The following is a 24,295-nucleotide window of genomic DNA, read 5'->3' as shown; positions in this document are numbered from 1 at the left end:
AGCTGGACCGCAGAGTGAAGGCAAAAGGACCAACAAGTGCTAAGCATCTCTGGGAACTCCTTCAAGATTGTTGGAAGACCATTTCCGGTGACTACCTCTTGAAGCTCATCAAGGGAATGCCAAGAGTGTGCAAAGCAGTCATCAAAGCAAAAGGTGGCTACTTTGAAGAACCTAGAATATAAGACATATTTTCAGTAGTTTCACACTATTTTGTTAAGTATATAATTCCACATGTGTTAATTCATAGTTTTGATGCCTTCAGTGTGAATGTACAATTTTCATAGTCATGAAAATACAGAAAAATCCATAAATGAGAAGGTGTGTCCAAACTTTTGGTCTGTACTGTATATATATGTGTAAATGTGTAAAAAGAACTGACCAGCACATCCTAAATGTGAACAGGTGCAAGCTGCAGAAACTGAATAAGATATATGAAAAGAAAGCACAGCAGCACTCCATTATGGCCAAAATACATAAAGACAATAAAAACGTTTGATATAAACTGTGATATTACTCAATGGACTTTACTTACAATAAACGGAGGTTCTTAGCGCATAAATTGGCCAATTCATGTGTGCCCATCAACCGCTGCAAGGTGACCTCCCGTCTGATGGGTACTTCTCTGCCTACGTGCCTCTCTTGGGCTACAAGCCTATAACTCTGGACAGAACATGTCACTTCTGGGCTGAAACACCTACAATTCAAATGGGCTGGTAGAATAGAATATACATCACCTGCTGGTTAAATGGGGGGAATGCCAGGTCAGACAGGAGGCAGTTACAACCTCCTATAGTAATATATAATAAGAAAACTGACCAGCACATCCTAAATGTGAACAGGTGCTAGCTGCAGAAACTATATATAATGATGAAGTCTAATCCAGATAAAAAAATAGACAAGAATTTGTGCAGCCCACAATGAGGGGACAAAAAACTAGCTTATATGGTCAGCCAAAACAATCCAATCGATTCAAAGGTCCATCATAACGTCTCATGGTTATAAGAAACAGGCCTATGTAATTTGTTTGTTTATCCACTTAGGGGTAAGGGAATCCACTCTAAAGGTCCATTCACATTCATGTTTCAATAGGTCCTTATCCTGATCGCACCCTCTGGGGCTAGATTTCACAACCTCAATAACTGTAAAGAGAATTTCATCTACTTCACCCAGATGTGTTGTTCTCATATGTCTTGACAGTGGGGTATGTCGATCATTCCTGATGTCACCCAGATGTTCACTCACTCTCCTCCTCAGTTCTCTCTTAGTTTTGCCCACATAATTAAGTGGATATGGGCAGGTTGCCATATAGATCACACCTGAGCTCTTACTGTGGAAAAAGCACGGTGGCTCAATAGTTAGCACTGCAGCCTTGCAGCACTGGGGTCCTGGATTCAAATCCCACCAAGGACAACATCTGCAAGGAGTTTGTATGTTCTTCCCGTGTTTGCGTGGGTTTCTTCCGGGTTCTCTGGTTTCCTCCCACACTCCAAAGACATACTGATAGGGAATTTAGATTGTGAGCCCCAATGGGGACAGCGATGATAATGTATGTAAAGTGCTGTGAAATATGTTAGCGCTATATAAAAATAAAGATTATTAATATTGTTAATATTTTACCCATGCGGAATCAAACACAAAATTTCAAAATGGATTTCCAAAAAATCAATCTAATATTAAATTTGCAAAAAAAATAACATGTACCTCCTATGTTCCTAGCCACATCTGTACCAAAATTCAAGTTGGCATCTCAATGGGATCATACTTAACCCCTTAACCCCCGAGGGTGGTTTGCACGTTAATGACCAGGCCAATTTTTACAATTCTGACCCCTGTCACTTTATGAGGTAATTACTCTGGAACGCTTCAACGGATCCCCCTGATTCTGAGATTGTTTTTTTCGTGACATATTGTACTTCATGATTGTGGTAACATTTCTTCGATATCACTTGCGTTTATTTGTGAAAAAAACGGAAATTTGGTGAAAATGTTGAAAATTTTGCAATTTTCACAATTTGAATTTTCCCACATGTCTACTTTACATCAGCACAATTTTGGAACCAAAATTTTTTTCTGTTAGGGAGCTATAAAGGTTAAAAGTTGACCAGCGATTTCTAATTTTTCCAACAAAATTTACAAAACCATTTTTTTAGGGACCACATCACATTTGAAGTCACTTTGAGAGGTCTTCATGGCAGAAAATACCCAAAAGTGACACCATTCTAAAAACTGCACCCCTCAAGGTGCTCCAAACCACATTCAATAAGTTTATTAACCCTTCAGGTGCTTCACAGGAATTTTTGGAATGTGGAAGAAAAAAATGAACATTTAACTCTTTTCACAAAAATGTTACTTTAGACCCAATTTTTTTTATTTTCACAGGGGTAACAAAAAATGGACCCCAAAATTTGTTGTGCAATTTCCCCTGGGCACGCAGATACCCCATATGTGGGAAAAAACACTGTTTGGGCACACGGCAGGGCTCGGAAGGGAAGGAGCGCCATTTGACTTTTTCATTGTAAAATTTGCTTGAATAATTAGCGGACGCCATGTTGCGTTTGGAGAGCCCCTTTGCGCCCAAACATTGGAGCTCCCCCACAAGTGACCCCATTTTGGAAACTAGACCCCCAAAGGCACCTATCTAGATTCATAGTGAGCACTTGGAACCCCCAGGTGCTTCACAAATTGATTCGTAAAAATGAAAAAGTGAAAAAAAAAACACTTTTTCATTTTTATGAATCAATTTGTGAAGCACCTGGGGGTTCCAAGTGCTCACTATGCATCTAGATAGGTGCCTTGGGGGGTCTAGTTTACAAAATGGGGTCACTTGTGGGGGAGCTCCAATGTTTGGGCACACAGGGGCTCTCCAAACGCAACATGGTGTCCGCTAACAATTTGAGCCGACAATTTGTTAGCGGACACCATGTTGCATTTGGAGAGTCCTTGTGTGCCCAAACATTGGAGCTCCCCCACAAGTGACCTCATTTTGGAAACTAGACCCTCCAAGGCAGCTATCTAGATGCATAGTGAGCAGTTGGAACCCCCAGGTGCTTCACAAATTGATTTGTAAAAATGAAAAAGTGGAAAAAAAATCCTTTTCCATTTTTACGAATCAATTTGTGAAGCACCTAAGGGTTCCAAGTGCTGACTATGCATCTAGATAGGTGCCTTGGGTGGTCTAGTTTCCAAAATGGGGTCACTTGTGGGGGAGCTCCAAAGTTTAGGCACGCAGGGGATCTCCAAACGCAACATGGCGTCCTCTAACAATTTGAGCCGATTTTCCATTCAATTTGTTAGCGGACACCATGTCGCGTTTGGAGAGCCCCTGATTTGTTAGCGGACACCATGTCGCGTTTGGAGAGCCCCTGATGTGCCTAAACAGTGGAGCTCCCCCACAAGTGACCCCATTTTGGAAACTAAACCCCTCAAGGATTTTATTAAGGTGTATAGTGAACATTTTGAACCCAGAGGTATGACACAGAATTTGATAACATTAGGTCATTATATTGAATAAGTTGTCATTAGTCTTGAGCGCAAGTGCTCGCTACTTGAGTTTGCATCGGGTACTCAGGTATGCACCATGTACTGCGTGTGCTCGAGTGACATGCTTGAGTCCCCGCCCGGATGTTTCACGGTTATTAGACACCCAAAAAAAAACATGCGGGGATCGCTCATGCATGGCAGACAATCCCCGCAAAGTTTTTTGGGCCGTGAAGCTTATGGGGCGGAGACTCGAGCATGTCACTCAAATACCCACGATACTCAATGCATACCAGAGCACCCGATGCAAACTCAAGTAGCGAGCACTTGCGCTCAACACTAGTCGCGTTATTGTCATGTTTTTTTCTTTTGTAAAAAATCACAACCCCATCACAACCCTAACCCCAACCCAGCCCTAACCCTAGCACAACCCTAACCCTAGCACAACCCTAACCTGAGAGTTTATTTTTTACGTCGTTCCTCATGCGGTATAAGTGATTAGACGACCTTATTCTTCGGGTCGGTGAGACTACAGCGATACCAGAATCCTATGGGGTTTTTCTGACTGACAGCTGTCACACACTAAAAGACGCATTTTTTGTAAAATCTAGTTTTTGCATCGCCATATTTTGAGAGCTATAATTTTTCCAGATTTTGGCAGACAGTCATATGACGGCTCGTTTTTTGCGGCATGAGTTGACGTTGTTATTGGTGCCATTTTCAGGCACGTGATATTTTTTGATCGCTTTCTATTCCGATTTTTGGGAGGCAGAATAAACAAAAACCAACAATTCAGGAATTGTTTTTTTTGTTTTTTTTATTCTGTTCCGCGTGTGGTAAAATTGATAAGGTAGCTTTATTCCTCGGGTCAGTACGTTTACAGCGGTACCACATTTATATCGTATTTCTATGTTTTGCACTTTTACATAATGAAAGCAATTTTATAGAAAAAAATATTTTTTAGCATTGCTTTATTCTGAGAGCTGAAACTTTTTTATTTTTCGGCTGATGGAGCTGTGTGGCAGCTTGTTTTTTGGGGGACAAGATGACGTTTTCAGCGGTACCATATTTATTTATATTCGTCTTTTTGACGCGTGTTATTCCATTTTTTGTTTGGCGGTATGATGATAAAGCATTGTTTTTTGCTTCGTTTTTTTTCATTTTTTTTACCGTGTTCACTGAAGGGGTTAACTAGTGGGACAGTTTTATAGGTCAGGTTGTTCCGGACGCGGCGATACCAAATATGTGTACTTTTATTGTTTGTTTTGTTTTTTTTTATAATAATATTTATTGATGGGTACATTATATTTTTATTTTTGGTGGATTATTTTTTTAATTTTTTTTTATATATTTTTACAATTCTTTTTTTTTTTTCACTTTCTGATAGTTTTTATACTTTATTACTTTGTCCCACTATGGGACTTTCACTTTTTTTTCTCTGATCGCCTGCATGGCACAGGAATGCAGCACCATCCCTGTGCCATGCAGGCTGTCAGTGCTGGACAGGGAGAAGATAGTTTGGAGATGCACTGAGCATGTCCAAACAATCTTCCTGCTGTCTGGTGACCCGGATGTTGTCATGACGACATCGGGTTGTCATGGCAACATCCTGGAAGCCACGGCAGACAGCGCTGGAAGCCAGAAGAGGAGGTGAGTATCTGCGATCACCTCCCCTTGCCCCCGCAATGCTGCGGTCGACTTCGATCGCAGCATCGCGGGGGTTAATGTGCTGGGAGCGGTGCCTGAGCGCTCCCTGCACATAGTACCGGGTGTCAGCTGTGACAATCAGCTGACACCCGGCGGCGATCGCGCCTGCACAGCCTGTGTGCGCTCATGATCGCCATGATTTACTAATACGGGTCTGGCTCTAAAGTCCCAGGGCACAGACGCGTATTAGTACGTCAGATGTTGTTAAGTGGTTAAAAAACAAACTAAAATAAAACAGTATAAACACTGTCAATTCGAAAATCTTGAATTCAGATCTGTTCAGTCTGTGGTCTAAAAGTATAAGGTCTTTTTTTACAAATAAAAAACTCATGTTTTTATAAATGTCTGCCATCACAAGAAAGAATTTGGAGTGGAAGCTGAATGGCTCTTTTTTCTACAGCTCATGGCAAAGGTGTATGTGATGGTTAAGAAGGCAGCGTGCAACGTCTTGCAGCTCGGGCTAGCCTCCAGAGGCCATATTCAGACCACATCTTAACACACCGCCAACTATTCAGCTGCAGTGAGAAAATATTCCTAACATTCAGTTCATGTACTGTACAAACCAGGACTACAAAGAAGAGGAGATTTTGTTAAAACATTAGTTACAGGAAGTAGAACCCATCACAAGAACTTCACAATACCACACTTTCATTCCACTGAGTGACACAGAAATAAAAACATTCATTCAGCAACGACAGTGAAGTCCATGAAGTGATTGAAGATGGCACAAGATTGGCAATGGTGACATAACTGGTTATGTGACCTGTGAATATGATCAGCACTGGTGGCTGCCGGCTAATGTACTCTGCCAAGATTATGCTAATGAAGAAGTAGAAGGGATTTTTCTGCATCCTTCTGGTCCGTCCCCTTCCTTTGTGTATCCAAGAAAACCAAAGCAATTAAAAGTAACCAAAAATCAGATATTAACTCAGGTGGACTCTAACACCATAACAACCATACATACTGACACAAAAGGAAACGGCCATTGTTATAAGAGATTGTTGACAAGATTAAATCTTGCCCAGTAGAAGGGACAAATTGATGAAACAAAAGGACTTACTATTAATTCAATTGTTCATACTAGTTAATTTTGTTTTATTTTAAAGCTTGGTGATTTAACTACTATACTCTGTTTAAAAACTTGAAAAAGTACATATCTAGTGTTGTAATATTAATAATAAAAAAATTGAAACACGTGTATTTAAATAACCCTTTCTGACATTGTACGTAATAATACTGTCCTGTGCCCTGGGTCTTATGGACCAGGTACTTATTATTACTTCTCATCTTTAATGAGGCACCGTGACCGGAGTCGTAGTGATCACATTTAAATTCTGGTGCATCTTACCTCAGGGTAGATGGCGTCGTCATCCTAGGAGGATGTCACCGCCCCCCTGCAACTATGACCGCTGTGATTGGCTGTAAGAGCACCGATCACAGGCTGGTGCCTGACAACGCCAGGCCTCACCTGAGCCCGCTATGATTGGTGTTATCGACGATGACATCGATCGCACCAGTCACAGCGCACAGATGCGCTGTGACCTGGCTGTGACTGTCCTGCACTTCCTCATAGTAGCTGAGGACTTGTACAGGGCGGTCACGCTGTCAGATTGTGTGCCGTGCTGGGCCTTGTGGTGCGACAAAAGCCTGTGACCCCACAATTGCTGCTCCTGCTGCTAGCAAATAAAGAAGATAGAAGAAAGAAGATCCCTGCCTGATCTCTCCTCATCCACCTCAATCCCCCTCTTCCTCCTTTCCCCCTCTTTTTATCAAACTCCCCACCTCCCCCTTTCTGCCACCGAGTGATGATCAGTACTTGATTTTTGGCAGATTTTTTTTTTCGTGCGTCCTGCAGCGGCTGAGCATGGATCAATGACGCAAATCACTGATCAACGTCTGTGCTCGCTGTTTTCCAGGACTTTTTTTTGTCTCTGTCCATTCCCCCTCTCCTTTGCACTACCTCTGTGCGCACATCCAGCAGCTGCCGAGCATTACACTTTTTTTCTCCCCTCCCTTTGCACCACCTCCTTGTGCACATCCATCAGCCATCGAGCGTTAGTCAGTGATGCAGATCACTGATTCACACTCGTGTTTGCTGTTTTGCACTCCCCCTCCCTTTGCACCACCTCCGTGCGCACATCCAGCAGCCGCCAAGTGTTGATCAGTGGCGCACATCTCTGATCCGCACTCATGCTTGCTGTTTTCCACTGTTTTGTTTCATAGACTTTTTTTTCTCCCCCCCCCTTTGCACCACCTCCTGTTATTGCTTTTTTTCTTTAAAAAAAAAAAAGTTTACACCAAGCACTCTCACACACACAACTGAATAAAGTACTGATACAAACACCACATACATGAAAAAAAAAATGTTGTCCCGCTTGTCCCACACACGGTATTCAGTGAAGGAGCCATACACTACTTTCCTTGCCTTCAACACTGACAGTAAGGGAGAGGATCCCACCTTTCTTTATTTTTCCTCATCCTCGTCCCCCTCTTCCTCCTCGGGTGATTCTGAACCGCCAAAAAGACGCCCTAGGACAGAAGCTGAACCAGCGCCAGCCATTATTGACCCCATGTGGACCTAGACCCTCGAAAATTATGAGCCACAGATTCCGCATATTCTGGTGCAATAAGGAATCAAGTTTGACACCACCCGCCTCACAGAAATAGACTTTTTCAAAGTCTTTTTCTCTGAGGATTTTTTAAACCTGATGGTGGGCGAAACTAATTTGTACGCTCAACAATTTTTGTCACAAAACCACTCATCATTTTCTAACTTGAAGTTAGAAGTTTTGGGGCCTGGTCCTTCACATGGGGATACTGAAGAAGCTAGAAGGGGGGGAGTTGATCTCTCTGATCAAGTCCACCAGCCGTACAGTGCTTTGAGAAAGGCCAAGGTGTGGTACAAGAAGGTGGCCGTGCACATCGTACAGATGGCAATGCATAACACTTTTCTTTTATCACGATGTGCAGGCCAGACCGCTACATCGTATTTTCGGTTCCAGGAGGTAGTGATCAAGGCCCTGTTATTTGGCAGTGAGGAAGGAGCAGGCCCCAGTAATTCCGGAACTGAAGGTGCTCGTATAGTACAATGCCAACATTTCCCGGGGGAAGTCCCTCAAAGCAGAAAAAAAGGTAAGTCACAAAAGAGGTGCTGAGTGTGCTACGGAATGCGACACCTGCACTGACAAACCTGTCCTGTGTATGAAAGAATGCTTCAGCCTGTACCACACATCCATGGGCTACTAAATTCATTTCTGACTTACACAACTGATATATGACAACTAGTGTTGAGCGATACCTTCCGATATCGCGAAATATCGGATTGGATCGGACCGATACCCAAAAAATATTGGATATCGCCGATTCCGATACCGGAAACCAATGCAAGTCAATGGGACACAAATATCGAAATGAAAATAAACCCTTTCTTTCCTTGTAGGTTAATTCTACATGAAGGAAAACAACTAAGAATAATGTAGAATGTATTACATGAAAAGCCGGCAATTCAGCAGCGGCATACAACGTTACCCGACAATTTAGAACAGAAAGAATAGAGCATCACACATAGATTAGATAGATAGAAACATGTCAGTCACATATATAAGAAGTACAGTGACAGTGTTGCTTACTGTACTTGTCATTTAGTGTTAAAGGATTTATTAAAAAAAATAATAGTGTTTTCATGCACAGTCTCTTTAAAAAAGCCGGCCGGCAATTCAGCATCGGTACCCGACAATTTAGAATAGAAAGAATAGAGCATCACACATAGATTAGATAGATAGAAACATGTCAGTCACATATATAAGAAGTACAGTGATAGTGTTGGTTACTGTGCTTGTCATTTAGTGTTAAAATAAAGGATTTATTAAAAAAAAAATTGGCGTGGGGTTCCCTGTAATTTTAGTCTTTAGCGGAGGTTAAGCAGATGGCTGGGGCAGATGTTTGAAGCCTGGGAAGGGGGTAATACCCACGGAGCTTCCCAGGCTACTAATATCAGCCCCCAGCTGAATACCTAGCCTTTACTAGCTATTAAAATGGGGGACCCCCAAAAAAATGATGTGGGGAATCCCCTATTTTAATAGCTAGCAAAGGCTAGGCAGACAGCTGGGGGCTGATATTAGTAGCCCAGGAAGGGTGCCATGAATATTGGCCCCCTCCCAGGCTAGAAACACCAGCCGTCAGCCGCCCCAGAAATGGCGCATCCATAGGATGCGCCAATTCTGGCACTTAGCCTCGCTCTTCCCACTGCCCTGTAGCGGTGGCAGTGGGGTAATAGGGCTGGGGTTGATGTCAGCTTATAATGCCAGCTGACATCAAGCCCAGGTTAGTAATGGAAAGGCGTCTGTAAGACACCCCCATTACTAACCCCATAGTCAAAGTTAAAAAAAAAAACACAAACACCCAGAATAAAGTCCGTTAATTGAAATAAACACACAATTCTTTATTGTTCTAAATTAAACCATACTTACCATCACGCCCATTCCAGCTAAAGCCAACGATCTCCTGCAATAAAAGTAAAATAATAAAGCAACTTCATCCTTAGCTTTCGATGGTTCCCAGGATGGCTCCAGCTCTGCTACATTCACATGACAGGCTGGATCGCAGCCGAAAGCTGCCATCCAGCTTGCCATGCCGCAGACACTGAGAAGCGCAGGCATGCTTGCGCTCCTCAGTGTCTGGCTGTGACGGCATAAAGATGAGCCGAAGTCATGTCCAATGAACTCAGCTCACCTCATGCACGTCACTGACAGCGTCGGAGAATTCTACTGCGCATGCGGTGAGCGTGAGAGAATTCTCCCAAGGTGTCAGTGACGTGCATGAGGTGAGCTCATGTCCAATGAACTCAGCTCACCTCATGCACGTCATTGACAGCGTGGGAGAATTCTCCCATGCTGGGATGGCATTGAGATGACAGGCTGGATCGCTGCTGAGCGCTGCCATCCAGCATGCCATCCTTCATAGACACTGCAGAGCGCAGGCATGCTTGCGCTCTGCAGTGTCTCTGAAGGATGAAAAGCTGGATGGCAGCGTTCAGCTGCGATCCAGCCTGTCATCTCAATGCCATCCCAGCGTGGGAGAATTCTCCTGCTCAAGAGCTGAGTGCAGGAGAATTCTCCCACGCTGTCAATGACGTGCATGAGGTGAGCTGAGTTCATTGGACATGAGCTCACCTCATGCACGTCACTGACAGCATGGGAGAATTCTCTCACGCTCACCGCATGCGCAGTAGAATTCTCCCACGCTGTCAGTGACGTGCATGAGGTGAGCTGAGTTCATTGGACATGACCTCGGCTCATCTTTATGCCGTCACAGCCAGACACTTTCTCAGAATCAGTGGGATCCGTTAAAGCGTTCCAGAGTTATTACCTCGTAAAGTGACACTGGTCAGAATTGTAAAAATTAGCCTGGTCATTAACGTGCAAACAGCCTTTAAAGGGGTTAATATTGCTTCTTTTACTTTAGTATTAAACATATAAAAGTATTGTCCCAAGGAGAGATCCCAACTTGAGTCCTTGTACAAATGTAACCAAAAACACAGGTAACACTTATACCTATTTAAAATTTTTTATAACATAATAGCTATTGAACCTGTTCTACGCCCGGGTGGCGAGCATTTTTATTGGTATATGGTCCCCCATCCTGTTATGTGCTGCCCCTATTCTGCGCCCCCATCCTGTTATGTGCTGTCCCCATCCTGATATTTGTGCTGTCCCCATCCTGGTATTTGTGCAGCCCCCATCCTTGTATTTGTGGCTCCCCATTTTGGTATTTGTGCTACCCAATCCTGTTCCCCCATCCTGTTATGTGCTGCCCCATCTTATCCTGGTATGCATGATACCCCTCATCCCTATCCTGGTATGCATGGTACCCCCTCATCCCTATCCTGGTATGCATGGTACCCCTCATCCCTATCCTGGTATGAATGGCACCCCTCATCCCCAATCCTGGTATGCATGGCAGCCCTTATACCAATCCTGGTATGCATGGCACCCCTCATCCCAATCCTGGTATACATGGCACCCCATCCCTCATCTTGGTATGCATGGCTCCCTCATCCCCAATGCTGGTATGTATGGCCTCCTTAGCCTTATCCTGGCATGCATGGGCCCCTTACCCCCATCCTGGTATGCATGGCACTCCTCATCCCCAATCTTGGTATTCATGGCACACCATCCCTCATCCTGGTGTGCTTGGTACCCCTCATCCCTATCCTGGTATGCATAGTACCCTATCCCTCATACCTATCTTGGTATGTATGGTACCCCCTCATCCCCATCCTGGTATGCATGGCCCCTCATTCGTATCCTGGTATGCATGGCCCCTCATCCCTATCCTGGTATGCATGGTACCCCTTCATCCCTATCCTGGTATGCATGGCCCCTCATTCGTATCCTGGTATGCATGGCCCCTCATCCCTATCCTGGTATGCATGGTACCCCTTCATCCCTATCCTGGTATGCATGGTATCCCCTCATCCCTATCCTGGTATGCGTGCCACCCCTCATCTTCAATCCTGGTATACTTGGGACCCCTCATCCCCAATCCTGGTATGCATGGCCCCCCTCATCCCCAATCCTGGTATGTATGTTCCCCTCATCCTCAGTCCTGGTAAGCATGGCACCCCTCATCTCCAATCCTGGTATGCTTGGCACCCCTCATATCAATTCTGGTATGCATGGCTCCCTCATCCCCAATCCTTGTATGTATGGCCCCTCAGCCTTATGCTGGTATGCATGGTACCCCTCATCCCCATCCTGGAATGCATGGCATCCCATCCCTCATCCTGGTATGCATGATACCCCTCATTCCCAATCCTGGTATTCATGGCACCCCTCATCACCAATCCTGGTATGTATGGTATCCCTCATCCTCAATCCTGGTATGTATGGTACCCCTCATCCGTATCCTGGTATGTATGGTACCCCTCATCCCCAGTCCTGGTATGCATGGCAAATGTGTCTTCAGTAAAATGGCGCCGGATAGCGCGCTATGCGCATGCGCCGGTTCCAACCCCGCATTCCTGACCCAGTCTCCGGCCAGAACAGAGGCGCCGGGGCAACACACCTCCCGGTTAGGTAAGTATGAAAGTATGGCGCCCTAGATCGTGGTATGCGTTCAGTGCTTACGCTTACCGCGATCTCCGGCGCCATACACTCCTCTTACCTGTAATGGCTCCTTTTTAATTTGACTCCTCAAAAACAAAATATTAGCAAACATAATCTTGTGACATGTCAAATTAAAGCTTGTACCTTTCTAAACAGAACGGTGGGAGATCTCTTTATCTTATTTCTAACCCGAGATATGACATATCAAAAATTTATCATTATGCAAGCCCAAAATTCTAACTTTTTCAAAACTTTAGAAATCTATATAAAATTAACTACCTTATTTTGCAATTCACTAAATTAGCACTGAAAAAAAAAACAAAGAAAAAAAAAATCCGAAGACATCAGGTAAAAAAAATATTCAGATTTGGATCACTTGACAGAAAATGACCCATATGGGGTATTTCTACATTCAGCTAAAATTGTGGGACAATTTTTTTTGTGCCATTTTTGCCCAGTGTGAATGTGTAAAATCTGGGGCTAAAACAAAATTTTGGTGGTAAAAATTTAATTATTTTTCTTCACTGCCCAATGGTATGTGGAGTCGGTAAGCCAAACCTTCGACTCCTCAATTTCCATGACACCGACTCCACCTTCGACTCCACGACTCCGGCTCTGACACCCTCATACATGGCTCATGTTTAAGTGATAAATTTACGGTATAAATTTCCCTTCAGAGCTTTGCACTGTGCCTCAAAAGTAGTTTTGGACCACATATAGGGTATCTGCGTACTCAGGAGAAATTGCACAACACATTTTGGGGTCCATTCTCTCCTGCTATCCTTGTAAAAATGAAAAAACTTGCGGTTAAAGCAATATTTTTGTGAGAAAAATATATATATTTTTTTTAATTTTCACAGATCAGTGTTGAAAAATTCAGTGAAGTACCTGGGGGTTCAAGGTGCTCAACACACATCTAGATAAATTCCTTAAGGGGTCTAGTTAACAAAATGGGGTCTCTTGTGGTGGGTTTCCACTCTGTAGGCACATCAGGGGCTCTCCAAATGTGACATGATGTCCTCCAATGATTTCAGCACATTTTGCATTTCAAAAGTTAAATAGCACTCCTTCCGTTCTGAGCCCTGCTGTGCGCCCACACAGTAGTTTTCCCCCATCTATGTTGTACTCTTGGGAAATTTTACAGTGTTTGGGGTCCATTTTCTCCTGTTACCCTTGTGAAAATAAAAACATTTGGGTCTAAAGTAAATTTTTTGTGAAAATAGTTAAATGTTAATTTTTTCCTTCCACATTCCTTTAGTTCCTGTGAAACAACTGAAGGAAGGGTTAATATACTTGAATGTGGTTTTGAGCACCTTGAGGGGTGCAGTTTTTAGAATGGTGTCACTTTTAGGTATTTTCTGTCATATAGACCTCTCAAAGTCACTTCAAATCTGATGTGGTCCCTAAAAATGAGAAATCGCTGGTCAACTTTTAACTTTTCTAACTTTCAAACAGAAAAAAAATATGTTTTAAAAATGATGCAGATGTAAAGTAGACATGTGGGAAATGTTATTTATTAAATGTTTTGTGTGACATATCGCTCTGATTTAAAGGCATAAAAATTACAATTTTAAAAATTGCAAAATTTTCGCCAGTTTTCAGATTTTTTTCTCTCAAATAAATACAAGTCATATCGAAGAAATTTTAACATTATTATAAAGCAGAATATGTTATGAAAAAAAGAATCTGAGAATCAGTGGGATCCGTTGAAGCGTTCCAAGGTTATTACCTCATAAAGTGACAATGGTCAGAATTGAAAAAAATGGCCTGGTTAGGAAGGTGAAAACAGGTTCTGGGTGAAGGGAATAAAAAATAATTTACAATATTTTTTTAAACCTTTTTACTTAATCTCTCTATGGGACTTTCGCAGCTCTGATCACCATAATAAAGATTCTAAAGCATAGCAATGCACAAGCATTGCAGTGATTTATAAACTGTCAGTGCTAGTTAGATCATGCACTGCTCTTGATCTAATTGGCTTGCTAGCACTCGTGACCCAGATGTCATCATGACAACGTCGAGTCACCATGGCAATGATCGGCCCCTGCCTTGTAAATGCCGCGATCGATATTGATCGCAGTGTGTAGGGGGTTAAACTGCCCTTCAGTGAGAGCTGGGTGTCAGCTGTCAGAATCGCTGAACACCCGGCGGTGTTCGTGCTCCCACAGAGTCTGTGCGTGACAAATCTGGAAGTACTTACCAACCTGGACTTATGGATACATCGAAGGTCGTGAAGGGGTTAAAGTAAAGTCTGTTAAATGGAAGCTGTGACATAAGTGCTCAGCGCAGAGCATGGGATAATTGTGAACTTAGCCTTAAAAGCAAAATGTTATCTACTGCAAAATGGTACCAAGAAAAGCTGCCACTCAACTCACAAAAAACAAGTTTTCACTCAGTTTCATCATCATGCAGTTGAAATATACAGATTTCACTCTGCAACACCAATTGCATTCTGATTTCTGGAGAACACCTGTGCAGTCCAACCGCAACTGAGAGGGTGTAATTTCCAAAATGGCTTCACTTGCAGCAGGTTTCTGCTGTTTTGGCAACCTCGAGGCTTCTCAAATGTTACATGGCAGTCTCAAAGCATTTTTGCCAAAATTCTGCATCAGAAGTCAAGTAGCCCTCCTTTTCTTCCGAGCCCTATGGTTATGGTGTGCCCAAACAGTAGTTTCCGGCCACACATCGGGTGCCGGCATATGCAGGAGAAATTGCACAACAAATTTTGGGCTCCAATTTCTATACTTGAAAGGTTAACAAACTTTTGAATGTGGTTTTTAATACCTTGAAGGGTGCCGTTATTAAAATGTGGTCTTGATTGTGGGGTTTCTGAAATATAGGCCCCTCAGTCACTTCAGAACCGAAGTGATCCATTCTAAAAAAAAAAAAAAAAAAGATTTGTAAATGTTATTGAAAAAATGCTGCTGAACATTTAAACATGTTAAGAAAAGGGATGTCAGAAATGTTGCTGACGTAAAGTAGACATGTAGTAAATGTTAGTAACTATATTTCGCATTTTGCTTGCTGGCAGGTATGAGCTTGTAAGGAGAGTCAGCGAGAGGCTGAAAGGGAAGCCTAAACCCATCTACGTGTTTGAGGAGAAGTACCCCGACTACTATTTTACTGATGGTAAGGTGTATATTTGTGTGTGTTTTGTTGTACACGTTTGTACGTATGTTTTCCTATGAAGTGCTGCATCGGGGAGTAATGTTTAGGGCTCACTCACACTGGCGTAAAACACGGCCTTGAGCTATCCAATATTTTATCGAATAGCACTCAACCCAATATTATACTAAGGGGCAGTACATAGCACCGACTATTTTCTCATGCCAATTCAGTATGAAAAAACAATTGCAGCCTGCACAGGTATGCAGCGATTGGGTTTATGAAAATGTTTTCAAATTCAATGACTGTTTTAATAAATTTAACCATCACATATGGATAATGCACAAAATGCGCATGAAATTACCTACAAGTGAGATGAACAAGGAAAATTTTTACTGTAGGCAAAAATGCAAACAATATTATAATTTAAATTTATTGAACATTCATTCTGCAACTTTATTGCAAATTAATTCTTATTCCTTTTCTTTTTCTCTTCAGTTCTCCTCTCCATGTTAATGTGGAGTGGTGGCAGGAGAACTTTAGTGGAATTAACTAAACATTCCGCAACTATGTTCTTGAATCCCAGATTGCAAAGATGTTCTTATTGACCCACTGTTTTGGCTCCAGTAATGAGTCCTATCCCGGCTGTGCCATTCTCACAAAAGCATTGGTACTTCACGCATCCTTCTTGCTGCTTAAGGAGCAATGAGAGAACTTTCAGATCACCACATATTGACCTTCCTTGATCCTTGTAATTAAAGCGGTTGTCCACTACTTTCACATTGATACCCTATCTTTAGGATAGGGCATGAATGTATGATCGGCTGGGGTCCTGAACGCGGCACCCCCGTCGATCAGCTGATATCGGTGCCTTTCGGAAGTCCTTACCTGCGGTGCTTGGCAGTCAAGTTGTAGTGGCTGGCGCTTGTTACTGCTCATCCACCTCCCATTCAATTGAATGTGCAGTACCCCCCGGCGGCCACTACAGATGGACAGCCAAGCACTGCAGGTAAGGACTTTCGGCTGGGACCGATAACAGCTGGTCGGCGAGGGTTCCCCGGCCGATCATACATGGATGCCCTTTCCTACGGGCATCAATGTGAAAGTAGTGGACAACTTCTTTAAGTTTCTTTAGAATAAAGTCAAAATTCTCATAGCATTTCTTCAAGTGCATAGAATGCTCTACAGGCACTAAAGCATACTTGCTGCCATTGTGCAGTAGCACAGCTTTCATACTTTTTCATGAATCAATAAAGAATCTCCACTTGCTCACATTGTACTCAATGTTACATTTTTCCATCAGCCTAGGAATATCACTGCAATACACTAGAGCACCGTCTTGAGTAAAGTATGGAAGGAATTCCTTTTCTCTGCTTCTGTACCAAGAATTAACAGTTAACAGGAATAGTGGGTTCTTTTCCTTTAGTCTAGAGCCTAAAAGTTGTGCAGAATATTTAGGAAGTCCTTGACTAAATCATTTTATTCAAAGTGTGAAGAAAAAGCTGTGGCTCATTGGGACTAGTATGAAACCTTCGTCAGAATCCTGCTCTTCATGTTCTGAATCAGGTGTATCTGCAAGTGTATCCAGAGATGAAAGGACAGGTATTCCTGGACCGTGAATCACAGGGCAAATCACTATGATTTCACTATGATTTCGCTACGAGTCAATGGGTGTGTGTGAAATATCGGACTGCACCCGGACTTAATCTGAGTGCAGTGTGATGTATGCGCACAGAGACAATGGAGAAGATTGAGAAATTAAGTTCTCCGTCTTCTCCACACCTGTGCTGAGATTCTCTCATGTGAGAGAATGGGATCACACTAACATGACACCCAGATCAAAATGAGTGTGAGCCGAGTGTCCTTAGCATAATCAGCCCGATTCTCTCGCATGAGAGAACTTACAACAGTACAATAAACCTCATTTCAAGGCAGAAACATTACTGTGTCCAACAGTTATTACATATATCAAACTGAAATAGCTGTTGCAAAAACACCAATTTTTATAAAACATTAAGCTTAAGATTAATAGGGGTGCCCAAACTTTTTCATATAACTGTAAGAGGGATTTAGAGCCCCTTTAACATAATGTGGGTCACTTTTGGAGAAAAACTCCATAAAATGTTTTTAAAAAAGTATGTTGCTGCATCTGTAATAACTTGATAGATAATAATGTCATTATTTATCCCACACAATGAAAACAACAAAAAAGACAGTGTAAATTGAGTGTCTCCGTAATCATATTGAACCAAAATAATAGCATGAACATTATACTGCATGGTGAACACAATAAACATTAAGAACAATTGCACATTTATTCTTTGTTTTGTTCATCCTTGCTAACAAAATTGATTAAAAATGAGAAAATACCCCAAAATACTAGTAAAAAATACATACAGCACGCTGGCTCGGTGTTTAGTACTGCAGCCTTGCAGCGCTGGGGTCCTGGGTTCAGATCCCACCAAGGAGTTTGTATGTTTTCCCCGTGTTTGCGTGGGTTTCCTCCGGGTTCTCCAGTTTCCTCCTATGCTCTAAAGACATACTGATAGGGAATGTAGATTGTGAACCCTGATGGGCACAGTGATGATAATGTATGTAAAACACTGTGGAATATGTTAGCGCTATATAAAAATAAAGATTATTATTATCCTATTCGGCAAATACACTGTGTTCCAAATTATTGTGCAAATAATATTTTCTCAGATTTTCCCAAATTACCTATATGAATTGCAGTCATTGTAATTTTCCAGTCAAATAACTATTAGGGTATGTGCACACGATGCAGAAATGCTCAGGATTTTTTCCTGAGCGTTTCTGCATCTCTCTGGCAGGAAAAAACGCATGCGGATTGTACATGCGGTTTCCTGCCAGGGACATGCGGATGTGAAGCTTTCTTCACATGCATTTCCGCATGCGGGTTGACAAGCGCTTCCCAAGCGATTTTAGCATCACTTGGAAAGTGCTTGTCAACTTCACACTATATAAATCCATGCAACCGGCATGGATTTATATAGTGTGTGAATGTCAAAAAATAAAAAATAAATCTATACTTTACCCTCTGATCGCCCCCGGTGTCCTGCTTCATCGGTCCCGGCTGCCGGCAGTGAAGACTTTAGGACCTTCCGACGTCAGCGTCACGTGACCCGTCACATGACTCTGACGTCAGCGAAGGTCCTTCATTCAACCGCGAAGTGCCCGGGAAGCCAGCAGGACGCAGCGCGGGCCGTCAGAAGGTGAGAATATATATATTTTTTATTTTATTCTTTTTTTTTTAATGGTACCTGGGTCTGGATGAGAGTCCTCTCATCCACACCCGGGTACCATCCGCACATTAGACCGCATGAAAAGCGCATCAACATATACAGTGATGCGGATTCCATGCGGTCTAATGCAAGTCAATGGCGGCAAAAGAGCAGCGTTTCCGCAAAATTAATTGACATGCTGCGGATTTTTGACCGCAGCGTTTACGCTGCGGAAAAATCCGCATCATGGGCACAGCACATGCGGATTTCCATTGGGGAACATTGCTGCCCTTCTACCATGCGTTTTTCATGCGTTTCCGCGGCGTTTACACAACTGCAAAAACGCCGCGGAAACGCATGAAAAACGCATCGTGTGAACTCAGCCTTAGAGTACAATTGAAAGGTTTTTGTACAAACTGCCTATGATAACAGTATAGTTTTAAAAAATAAAAAACTCAACTGCACTCAAAATGCATGTTCCAAATTATTATGCACAGCAGAGTTTTCAACCTTTTCATTTTAATAAAGAACAAAAAAATGGTCATTTTTGAAATTATAAGCATTAGCAGGTTATTACAAACTGAAATAAAACAGTTTTCAACTCAAAACTTTATTCTAGGTGATGTTACATTTGCTCATAGGACCCCTTGTTCGCAAGGAGCTTCTGAACTCTCTCGTCCATTGAATTTGTCAGGTTTTGGATGGTTTCTGCTTCCAATTGTTTTGCATGAGGACAGAATACCCTCCCAGAGCTGTTGCTTAGATGTGAACTGCCTCCCGCCATCATAGACACTCCTTTTGATGATGCTCCAGAGGTTCTCAATGGGGTTGAGGTCTGGGGAGCATGGGTGCCACACCATAAGTTTGTCCCCTTTTATGCCCATAGCAGCCAGAGATGCAGATGTGTTATGTGCAGCATGAGACGGGGCATTATCATGCATGAAAATGATGTTCCTGCGGAATACACGGTTCTTCTTCTTGAACCATGGAAGGAAGTGCTGTTTGAGAAACTCAACATACATTATGGAGTTTATCTTTACCCCTTCAGGGATCCTAAAAGGGGCCGACAATCTCTCTCCCCATGATTCCAGCCCAAAACATTACTCCACCTCCTCCTTGTTAGCGCCGTAGCCGTGTTTGCATGGGGTGTCCATCAACCAGCCATCCTCCACTCCATCCATCTGGACCATCGAGATCATTCAATGCATGATAATGCCCAGTCTCATGCTGCACATAACACATCTGCATCTCTGGCTGCTATAAGCTTTGAGTGCAGTTTGAGTTTTTTATTTTTTTAAAACTATACTGTTATCATAGGCAGTTTGTACAAAAACCTTTCAATTGTACTCTAATAGTTATTTGACTGGAAAATTACAATGACTGCAATTCATATAGGTAATTTGGGAAAATCTGAGAAAATATTATTTGCATAATAATTTGGAACACAGTGTATTAAGCCGGTGACCAAATAAAGATAACAAAAAAATGACATTGTCCAGCAGAATAGATATAACATGTCTGCTATACTGAACAATACACAATGGTGTCAATTAAATCTACAGTTCATTATGCTAAAAAATCCCTTAGGCTATGTTCACGCATTTTTGCAGCGTTTTTTATGCTTTTTTTAGTGCAAATTTTCAGCTTTTTTTTACAGTACCAGCAAAGTCTATGAGATTTCAGAAATCCCATGCACACACCTTGTTTTTTTTCCTGACTGTTTTGTCAAAGAAATGCGTTTTTGCAAAATGTAGCATGTCACTTCTTTCAGCGTTTTTGCCGCGTTATTTACTTAGTTGAAAGAAATGGGTAGAGCAAAAAACGCAAGTATCAGGTTTTGCTTCGTTTTTTGGTGCCAAAACCTCATGACTTTGAGTCAATTATTTTTTTATGCACTAAACTTTATCAGCATGCAGAAGAGACAAATGTACACTGACAAAAACGCCACAGAAAATGCTGTCAAAAACTCAGCAAAACCTGCTTTTTTTTACTTGCTTCTTTACTGCCAATAGAGCAGGTTTTTCCTGCAGAAAGAAACACATCAAAACGCATCTAGTGAACATAGCCTTGCACAGCTCTGTAGACTAAAATATATATAAGATATGACTCTCAGAATATGAAGGCACAGAAAATATTTTTTTTATCTAATTGTATGTTTCTCTATGTTAGCATTGGGGACACAGGATCATGATTGTACCTCCTTCCACTAGGAGGCTTGACCACAGGTGAAAAAATTAAGTGCGATATCTGCCTGGTGGCATATACCCTATCTTAGGCATCATTCCCACGTTGGTATCTCCAGTACGTGTGGTGCCAGTTTTCACACGTACTGGAGGTACTTACACATCTAGAACCATTCAAATGAATGGGTCTTTGCACATGTCAGTGTGTTTTCACGGACCATGTGTCCGTGGGCAAAACACACTGACATGTCCGTTTTTTACATGCAGCACGGGCCGCAAAATGTCCCACACCTGTGCACATTGATGACACACTGATGACATCCTTGTGTCATCAGTGTGACACTTACCCGCGCTTAGGAATCAGTGGTACAGTTCCCGCTGTTCCCAAGCGCTGGGTGTTGAAGGCACGTCTCATCATAGTCCCCTGGTTGGGGAGCGATCAGCGCTAGCAACAGACAATGTTGAGAGTAATATTCTGCTCCCGCTGACTCCAAGTGTAAAAATAAGAATAAAATAAAAAAATCCTTATACTCACCTGTCTGAAGATTAAATAAGTGTGCCACCCTGTAATCCATCTGACTGACATTTCTTCATCAGTGTGATCGGCGCCGTGAGGCGGCCGCACACGCTGAGGAGCTGAGTAGAATGATTCGCTACAGCGAGCGGGCCCCTGAACTGCGCTGAGCTCACTGAGCTGTGTCCTGTCACTCAATGATCTGCATGTATAGCTTCATGTGTAATTGTGAGCAGCGACTGTTTAAGTAGGCACAGAAGCGAGATTGTTGCACTGACTATGGCGTCATCGCTGCTCACCATCTTTGTGGAGTCCTCAAAGTCTTGGAGAACTGCACATCTGTCAGACATCCATGCCTACTCTTCAGTTATTATGTGTGGAGGCTAACCAGAATAACGATGGGAGTGTTGGAGCTGGTACTCAACCACTAGTCTCTGCTGCTCACAAAGCCTTGCCAGCAAGTGCAGTACGGAGTTCCAGCAAGTGGGCACATTGCAAACCAGTCAATGAGCTGGCATTTCCATGCACTGCTGCAGAACTGCCAGAGAGGTGGCAGCTATATATGACTTGCATAAACGGGCGCTGACGCGGTTTACCTTGACCAGAAGCTCTGGCAAATCTGGGTATGTTTTCAGAAACCGCTGAACTACCACGTTGAGCATGTGTGCCAAGCATGGTACATGTGTGAGCTTGCCAAGCTTCACACCTGCCACCAAGTTGTGCACATTATCACATACGACCGTGCCTGTTTGACGGTTCAGCTTCAAAAACCACAGATTTGTCTGGTCTGTTATTCCTTTAAGTAACTCTGCCGCAGTGTGCGGTTTGTTTCCTAGACAAACTAGCTTCAGCAGAGGCTGTTGCTGCTTTGCAGAGGCAGTGCTACAGAGCTTCCTGCTGATATGTGGATGATGTGCTCTGAGATAGCACATCAGAGGTGGAGGATGAGAAGGAGTAGGAGGGGATGCAGGAACTGGTGTAGAAGGTGGAGGAAACCCTGAGAGAAGTAGGGCCAGCAATCCTCGGGATTGGGAGCACATGCGCCGTGCCAAGGTGTGACTTGGCCCCAGCCTTCACAATGTTCACCCAGTAGGCTGTTACGAAAATATAGCATCCCTGGCCACAAGCGCATGTCCACATGTCGGTCATTAAGTGGACAATGTTAGTAAGTACGTTGGTAAGGGCGCAGTTGATGTTCCTGTACACATGCTGATGCAAGGCGGGGACGCCAAATTGAAAGAAAAATTGGCGGCTGGGAACCAAGGAACGACCACCGCCATAAATTGGCGTAAATCCTCCGTGTCTGCCAGCCGAAATGGCAACACTAGAAACTTTCATTTTCGTTCCAAGCACTGAGGTAGGGACAGCTAAACGCTAGGCTGGGAGAAAGATTTGGAAGTGCCTGTTTATTATAAGTCACAAAGTGCAAAGATAGGTCAGTGTTTTGGACAGGGGATTGGGAATCGCCTAGCATAAGGGAAGAGGCAGAGGTGTCACCCAGGTGTCGGCCCACCGAGTCAGGTGCTTAGATGACATGTGCCTGATCATGCTGGTGGTGGTTACATTTTTAGTGGTCAGGCCCCTGCTGATCTTTGCATGTCATAGGTTACAAATGGCCATTTTGTTTGTCTTAGAACTCTTTAAAAAGAGTCCCAGACTGGGGAACACCTAAGTCTTTGACGGAGAAATTCAGAAGTGTCGGTGTTCTGCGGAACAGTTGCCCGCCTTCTCCCTCTGGTCACCCCACTGCCTCTTCCTGTCTGTTTCAATGTTGCCAATCTCTCTCCCTCAGCGTTGCTGGCCTCGCTGTGCATGCCAGCTTCCTAGGTAAGGATGATGACTTTGTCATCCACCACCTCGACTTCCAGCATTGCACCTTGGTTCTCTTAATATCGTGACTTAACAACAAGACTTAACAGCTACTGTGTCTCATCATCATCTTCCTACTTATCCCAAATCCAGGGTCATTTTTTGTGGCCATGACTGCTGTAAGGTAAGTGCATCACTAAACAGCATGTCCCTCTTGGAACATGCAGGTTGAGAGGCCACAATCAAGAAATCATGTTGTAAAGAGCTTCTCAGTGTGTCTGTGCAATGGTGTCAGTGTGCCGGGCACCGCCTGTCCTTTTATAATGCCTAATGGTGTTAGATGGCTAGCCAATCACAGTAATGCCACAACCAAGATCGCTACAGCATTACAGTGACTCACAGGCAATCCCCGCATGCTTATTGGCTGTGCAACAGGCGGAGGTAACGGTCCTGCTGCTGGGTTGTTGCCCTCCTATGGCTCCCTCCACATCTCCTGGTATCTGCTCCATGCTCTGGACACTGTGCTGACACACACAGCTACCCTTCTTGCCACAGCTCACACTGATGTGCCATCCTGGATGAACTTCACTACCTGAGCAACTTCTGTGGGTTGTACTGTAGACACCACCTAATGCTACTGTACATCTAGGGGTGAGAAAAATGAAAAAAGTGACCAAAACAACAGCCAAAAAGGATGAGAACAGAGAAATGGTCTGTGGTCACCACCTGCAGAACCACTCCTTTATAGGGGGTATCTTGCTAATTGCTTATCATTTCCACCAGTTGTCTGCTCCATTTGCACAACAGCAGGAAAAATTGATTCACAATCGGTGTGGCTTCATAACTGGACAGGTAGATTTCACAGAAGTGTTATTGACTTGGAGTTACATTGTGTTGTTTAAGTGTTCCCTTTATTTTTTTGAGCAGTGTATATAGGAGGCTATGTGGGGGCTCATACTGTATATAGGAGGCTATGTGGGGGCTCATACTGTATATAGGAGGCTATGCAGGGCTCATGCTGTATATAGGGGACTATGTAGGGATCATACTAAATATAGAGGGTTGTGTGGGTGCTTATGTGGTATATAGAGGGGCTATGTAGATGCTTATACTTTATATAGTGGGGCTATGTGGGGGTTCATATTGTTTATG

The 24,295-nt window shown here is 43.1% G+C and overlaps 1 long non-coding RNA gene across 1 annotated transcript in view; it reads left to right on the top strand.

Annotated features, from left to right (window-relative positions):
• Window positions 1-15,636, top strand: part of LOC141221110 (uncharacterized) — a 55,441-nt gene extending 39,805 nt beyond the window's left edge. The window contains exon 3 of the long non-coding RNA XR_012289185.1: window positions 15,322-15,636. This is a non-coding gene — a long non-coding RNA (uncharacterized lncRNA). The remainder of the gene's footprint in view (window positions 1-15,321) is intronic.
• The last annotated feature ends 8,659 nt before the right edge of the window (window positions 15,637-24,295 follow it).

Source organism: Phyllobates terribilis, unplaced genomic scaffold (genome assembly GCF_046119375.1).
Source record: "Phyllobates terribilis strain yellow unplaced genomic scaffold, ASM4611937v1 Scaffold_316__1_contigs__length_2197552, whole genome shotgun sequence".
Classification (NCBI taxonomy): domain Eukaryota; kingdom Metazoa; phylum Chordata; class Amphibia; order Anura; family Dendrobatidae; genus Phyllobates; species Phyllobates terribilis.
Note: the sequence above shows the minus strand (reverse complement) of the source record. Positions and strands in the feature narration are given on the sequence as shown.